General features: G+C 42.5%; 1 pseudogene; it reads right to left on the bottom strand.

The window, feature by feature from the left end:
- Positions 1-1,702: 1,702 nt before the first annotated feature.
- Positions 1,703-6,848, bottom strand: LOC100345117 (adenosylhomocysteinase pseudogene; annotated as a pseudogene).
- Positions 6,849-7,291: the final 443 nt, after the last annotated feature.

Genomic DNA, 7,291 nt, shown 5'->3' with positions numbered 1-7,291 from the left:
CTATCCGCTCGCCTTCCTGCAGAGCGGGAGCCCCGGTGGGGAGAACACTGCCCCAGCACCAGCAGGGGGCAGTCAGGAAGAGCCAGGAGGAAGATGGGAGTGTTCCGTTTGCACTACAAAGCTGATCTCACCTGGGCAACGTCTTCCCTGTGCATCACTGTTCCAAACACTGAAGTCTGTGTGCTCCTCTCCTGTTTGCGTTCAAGTGTGTCCGACCTACCCTCAGAGGAACTGGCCAGGGCTGCCCCTTGAAGTGGTGTAAGGCTAGAGAGGCTGTTCCATGAGGCCACACAGGTACCAGGCTGAGTCTCATGGCCCTTGGCTAACTAGGGGTCCACGATGGACTTGAATGTGCCATATGATCACCCCCAAATTTATGTGAGGTTGGTAAACAGAGGTGGGATGAGGAAAAGGCTGTCAAAACAAGACTCAACCCTCTACTCACCACATTCCAATTTCTGCTCATTTTTACAGTATGTTACAAGCTTGTCTCAGTAAGTTTTCTCCTAGTGATAATGAAATGACACTTTAAAAATATTTATTTGTTCGTTTATTTGGAAGACAGAGTGACATGGGGGAGGGGGAGAGACAGAGAGCGAGAGCGAGAGCGAGCGAGAGAGAGAGGTATCTTCCACCCGCTGGTTCACTCCCTAAATGCCTATAACAGTTGAGGCCAGGAACTCCATCCACAGTTCCCATGTCATTGAAAGGAACCCAAGCACTTGGGCCATCATCTGCTGCCTCTAGGCACATTAGCAGGAAGTTGGATTGGAAGTATGGAATAGGCATGGCTCTATCCAGGCACTCCAAAATGGGTTACCCAAGGGGTGGTTCAACCCAGGGTGCCAGTACCCAGCTCTCTCACACACTGCATGTTTGAATGCACAGTAATACACAAAGCTACACAATCTCAAAGATGGAAGACCCTGAAAATGTTATATTGTCACAACAATCATAAATATCAGAGTTGGATAAGTTGGTAAAAGTGGAATAACAATTTGCCAACACAGCCACTCTAGAGTTTTTATTTTTTTTTCTTTTAGGCACCAACATCTTTACTTACCCACCTTCTTGACATCTGTTAACATTCAAAACATTAAATAAACCTTATAAGCCATATTAATATATTTTCCATTCAGGGTCATGATAGGAACCATCATATTACAAAGTGATAGTGGGTCTATGCCTGCTTTATGTTTTGTTGGCCCCTCTCAGTCTCCGGCTGTCTCCTCCCTTGTCCTTCCTTGGCTGTCTCTTACAGGGGTTATTCTAACCCCTATAAAATAGGGACTAAAAGGACTAATAAGGTCTAACTCACTCATTGTTCTGAGGTTTATGAGAAGGCCCAGCACTAAGCCTTCAACAGTTGCTTCCTGTCCTTTGATAGCACGCCTCCTCTTCCACCATGGGCTGAGGAACCAGCGAACTTGTAAACAAAGCACGTGGATCTAACATTATAGGTCAGGCCAAAGCCCATCTGGTAAAGTGCTTGGGCTTTGTGACACCGCTACAACTTCCTGCCTAAAGAAAGACTGACCTAGGAGTTCTAAGACCCTGGGGCTCATGGTTCCCTATGGATGTCTCCCTTGTACCTCCATTATGATCAGGGCTTGAAGAGGGGGGGCCTCTCGATTCCCTGTGCCTTACTTGGAATAGTATGAGGAATGCAGAGGCCAAAGACTGAGTGACCAACCCCAAGGAGTCAATGGGGGACATCATTGACAAACCAATTGCAAAGGCAGTGCCACTTGTTCTTGGGGAGGAGAGGTAGGGCCTGGGCACTGGAAGGTGAAAGATAGGCGTGGCTCTCAGAGTGCTGCTGCTCAGGCTTGCAAGGGCCATCGCAGGACATGCCAAGGTACTGGACTTCCATTTAGGTCAATCAGTCAGCTTCACATTCAGCTCCCCAGGTGGGCTTCAGCCACTGCCTCATCCAGCTTCATTGGCAGGAATGGAAACATGACATGTCATTTTTGGGGTGAGTCCACAGCTATATCTATGCCAGAACGTGATTTTTGAAGGAATTGTTCATCCCCAAGCTAGGTGACCCAGGTTGACCAGCTGGTCTTCAGACGACAGGATGATGTGGCATGCATTCTTTAGCCAGTAGCAATCTATCTAGGGCTTAATGTTCACCTTCTCTACAGTATTCTTGTTGAGCCACTTGACATCAATCTCCACATCAAAATGTCCAGTGTCATGCACCATGGCTTTATCCTTCACCTGCTCAAAGTGCTGCCCAAGGATGATGTTCACACAACCCATGGCAATGACAAAGATGTTGCTCTCCTTAAAGGCTTCGTGCATGGTGGTCACTCCAAAGCACTCCAAGGAAGCCTACAATGTGGGACCCCAAAGCCCTCAAGGCCTGGACATAGCCCTTGCCCACATCACCATAGCCCATGACCAGTGCCAACTGTCCTGTGGTGATCACATCTATGGCCTTTGCTGCCACCTCTGAGGGACTCCTGGCAGCCACAGTGATTGTCACACTCGATCGTGGTGACAGTCACTGATAATGATGGCAGGCAATTTCAGGATCCCATTGGCCAGGATTACACAGAGGTTGTAGACCCAAGTCATAGTCCCCTCGGAGACATCCTGCATTCCTGACAGGAGCTGAGGGTACTTGGTATGGATCAGGTGGGTGAGGTCCAGAGCCATCCTTAAAGTACACTGTCTGTTCAGTGCACCGTAGCTACTCATCATTTTTGCCTTTCCACTGGAATTCTGACCTTGGCAATGGCAGTTTCTGCATGGTCCCGGGTGGAGAAGGAGTTGCAACTGGATCAATGTACCTCAGCACACAGGGCAACAAGGGTCTCAACGAAGACAGCACAGCCATGTGCTTAGAGGCCAAAGAAACCCCTATCAGGCCCAGCATCCCATCCTCCACGGTGCCCGGGGCGCTGAGTCCTCAGAAAGCCAGGCGATGTCTGTGACATGATATGCAGCTTTTAAGACATTCTGGTAACACTTGCGCACACAATGATGGACACAAGCAAAGGGGGCTGGGCCTTGAACAGGGGAGAAGCATGGGGTGAGCAGCACAGGGCGCAGCCACGCTGAAGTCTTTAGACCACAGGTCAGCAATCTGTGGTGGAATCCAGGCCATGGTTTTTACATTTGTAGATAGTTGAAAAAAATCCAAAGCAGAATATATAATGACAAGTGAAACTTTTACATAATTCAAATTTCTGCATTCGTAAATACAGGCTTTCTGGAACATAGCCATATTCTTTAATGTTCAAATTGCCTGTAACTGTTTGCATGCCACAGCGGCATAGCAGTTGTAACAATGACCATGTTACAATTACCCTTGTTTTGCACTGCTGAGTTGTATACTCCAAGTTGCAGTAGCACAACTGTAACTTCATGGGATTTGGGGTGTTGCGTATATTCATATATTTACTGGAATGCAACATTTTTCTATTACTAGTGTGTGGCCATCATGTCAAAAGAAGAAAAAAAAAAGAGAAAAAATAACTTCTATTGTTACACTTTTAAGGCACAGTAGAGTGTGGATTATTTTGTTAGCAAATTAGATACCAAAGTATTGTAGTTATTACGCAACACGATGGTAGTTGTGCTAAAAGAACGCACAAAGCCTTACCATTACTAAACCACGCACTGATAGCAATATCCTCAACTCCGAAGAAAGCAATGGTCAGAAAAATTAGAAAATTCAAAACAGAATATTTAATCATAGTAGAACTTCACAAATACAAGCAAAAAGAATTGAGACTGCAACAAAAAGGAAGTTTTTTGGTACTTCATGTGTTAACCAAGCAAGGAAAGCTATTTACCAATGGTGAATGTATTAAATTGTGTTGATTGCAGCAGCTGAAGAGATGTGTCCAGAAAAAACAAACTCGTTTAAGATTATTAGTTTTTGGCAAGAATAGTTTCTTGAAGAACTGAGGCTAATAGGAGCAAATTAATAGTCCATTTGAAAAACAAGGCACACAGCATTGAGTGGTTTTCCTTGGCTCTCGGTGAACTGACAGATGCTATTGAAAGTATTCAGTTGTTATTGTTTATTTGAAAAGTCGACGCCAAGTTTTAAAGTGACTAAAGAATTCGCATGTATGTGTGGAAAGCTACCCATGAGAACATGATTAAAGAGGTTGAAAAATCACCAATGCAACACATGTGAAGTGGAATAAGCTAATGTTTGTTATTGCTGGTGGTGGCAAAGCATTTTTGGAAAAGACAGTGTTAGTCACATTTTTGTAACTTTGGAAAGCGTAAGATTTGTAAAGTCTCCGATTTTCGTTGTGTTATTTTCATCAGGTAAATTTTTGTATCTATCATGTATTATTGAACCAGTGGTGCCAATAGTGACCCTCATTCACTCTCGTGGAATTAATCATCATCAGTTCCATATTTTTGTCAGAAATAGAAGCTGAATACCTTGACTTGTCTTACCACACAGCAGTTCAATAGCTTAGCAACAGTTAAATTTTATTGCTATAATTTGAGCTCCATTTCAAAATCCATTTAACTGCGAGATTGAGGAGCTTCCACATAACCTTCAATTAAAAGTGATTAATCACAGCATAGAGACGTGATAGAAGGCAAATATCAAAAGGAGAATTTAATATAAATCTACAAATACCTTCCAAGTGAAGATTGTGCTCAACTGAAATCATACTCTCATACCAGTGAAAAAAAGACTACGATTCCACTTACAAGATGTGTCCACAACAGGCAAGTCTGGAACACTATTATGGATTACCTACAGCTGGGGGCAGGGAGTTTGCCAGGAAATAATGACTGGTAACAGGCATGGGCTTCTTTTTGAGGCCAAAATGTTCTAAAATTGATTATGGTGATGGTTTCACAACTCCATTGAATGCACTAGGAAAGTACCAAATTGTGTCAAAAGAAGAAAGGAAAATCATATGCTCATGAACTGATATCAGTATGTGACAGTACATGTTTGTGTAAGAGGACATTTTCCAGGATGAAATACGTAAAATTTCATTTCAGATCAGCATTAACAGATGAATGCCTGTGATCAATTTTGATGATAGGAAATACTAACTTTGAACTCCAATTAAGCAAAAACATTGTTACCCTCAAAATAATCAATTTTTCTTGTTAGCATACCTATAATTCAAAAATACTCTCAATTATCGTTATATTTTTATTTTGTCCAAAAATTCATGTAAATGTGTTTTCTCTCCCATACATATCCTTGATTTTGTCTCTTAGCTCACGCACCCTGAAATATTTACTACGTTAAGTCTTTACAGAAAAAGTGTATTGATATGGCCTCTAGACTCCACTACTTGCAGGTTTTGTTATTTTTTAAGATTTATTTATTTACTTGAGAGGCAGAGTGAGAGAGAGAAAGAGAGAGAGAGAGAGAGAGTTTTCCATTGATTCACTCCCCAAATGGTCGCAATGGCTGGAGCTGGACCGATCAGAAGCCAGAAGCCAAAAGCCAGGAGCTTCCTTAAGGTCTCCCACTTGGGCACAGGGCCCAAGCACTTGGACCATCTTCTGCTGCTTTGCCAGGCCATAGCAGAGAGCTGGATGGGAAGAGGAGCAGCCAGGACTCGAACTGGCATCCATATGGGATGTCGGCACTGCAGGCAGATGCTTAACCTACTCAGCCACAGCACCAGCCCCAGGCTTTGTTGTTTAACAGCCCTCCCTTGCTCCATTCTTTTGCTTCCATTTACACAAAAGTGGCTACCTTAAGACCTCTATAGAACTAGAGTAATGGGCTTACGTCATGTTTTACTCTTTTTACTACATAAAAAGGAGCACCATCTGTTGGTTTCTTAAATAAACTAGGACTGATCCTTGAAACTTTTTTCAGAGTAGATGACAGCTCAAGGGAGCCTACCTAGGAAAACTTTAAAAGGGATATAATGTGAATAAGGAAGAAAAAAATGGATAAACTGGGCTAGATCAAAACTAAACACTTTTGTGTTTCAAACATTGTCATCAAGAAAGTGAAAAGAAAATAAACAGAATGTAAGAAAATATTTGCAAATCCTATATCTGATGAGGGTTTAATACCTGGGATATATAAAAAATATTTGCAACTCAAAAATAGGAAGACAAAAACTCAATTAGCAATGGACAATGGTTTTGGATAGATATTTATCCAAAGAAGACCCACAAATGGCTAATGATCACCTAAAAATGTTTAACTTCATAAATAATTAGGGAAGCACAATCAAAACCACAATGAGATACTACTTCATACCTATCAGGATGGCTACAATAAAAAAAAGTGGTGGCAGTCACGTGAAGAAATTGGAACCCTTGTACATTGCTTCTGCGAGTGGAAAATGATGTAACCATTTTGGAAAACATTTAAGTTTCTTGTAATACTAAACCTAAAATTAATATGACCCGGCAATCCTCTCCTAGGTAAATAACCTAAGGAATTTAACACAGGACTTGAGCAGATACTCCCGCACCAATGTTCACTGAGGTATTATTTACAATTGCCACATGGTAGAAACAATCCTAGTGTCCATCAACTGATGAATGAGACACAAAATGCGGTATATACCCAAACTGGAGCATTATTGAGCCACAAAAAAGGAGTGAAGTTCTACATATATGCTGCAGCAGGGATGGTGTTTGAAAACCTTATGCTAAGAGGAGTAAGCCAGACACAAAAGGACAGATATTATATATAAGAACATTTATGAAATATCTAGCTCAGGCAATCTCAGAAAGACAGAAAGTGGATTGGAGATTGCCAGGATTGAGAGGAGAAGGGGAATCAGGAGCTCGTGCTTACCGGTACAGCTGCAGGGGGATGAAGAAGCTTGGAAGCAGTGCTGATGGTTGTACAATACCGTGAATCTAATTGATGCCATCGTATCGCACACTTAAAATACTTAAGGGGCAGGCATTTGGCATGGCAGTGAAGATGCTGCTTGAGACGAGACACACGTACCTCATATCGGAGTCCCCGGGTTTGTGTCCTGACTCCGCTTCCATTCCAGTTTCTCGCTAATGCATACCACAGGCTAACTATAATGGCTTAAGTTCCTGGGTTCCTACCACCTGCGTAGGAAGCCCAAATCGAGCTCCTGTCTTCTGGCTTTATCTTCCACTCCGGCCTAGTGCTAGCTGTTGCACACATTTGGGAGTGAACCAGCAGATGGAAGGTCTCTCTCTCTGTCTCCGTCTCCCTATTTGTCTTTCTTTCTTTGAAATAAATAAAATAAATATACTTTAAAAGTTAAAATAGAAAATGTTATGTCACATGTATTTTGCCACAATACAGAAAAATTTTTAAAGGTTATGTAAGGATTGG

Source organism: Oryctolagus cuniculus, chromosome X, assembly GCF_964237555.1.
Source record: "Oryctolagus cuniculus chromosome X, mOryCun1.1, whole genome shotgun sequence".
NCBI lineage: Eukaryota > Metazoa > Chordata > Mammalia > Lagomorpha > Leporidae > Oryctolagus > Oryctolagus cuniculus.
Note: the sequence above shows the minus strand (reverse complement) of the source record. Positions and strands in the feature narration are given on the sequence as shown.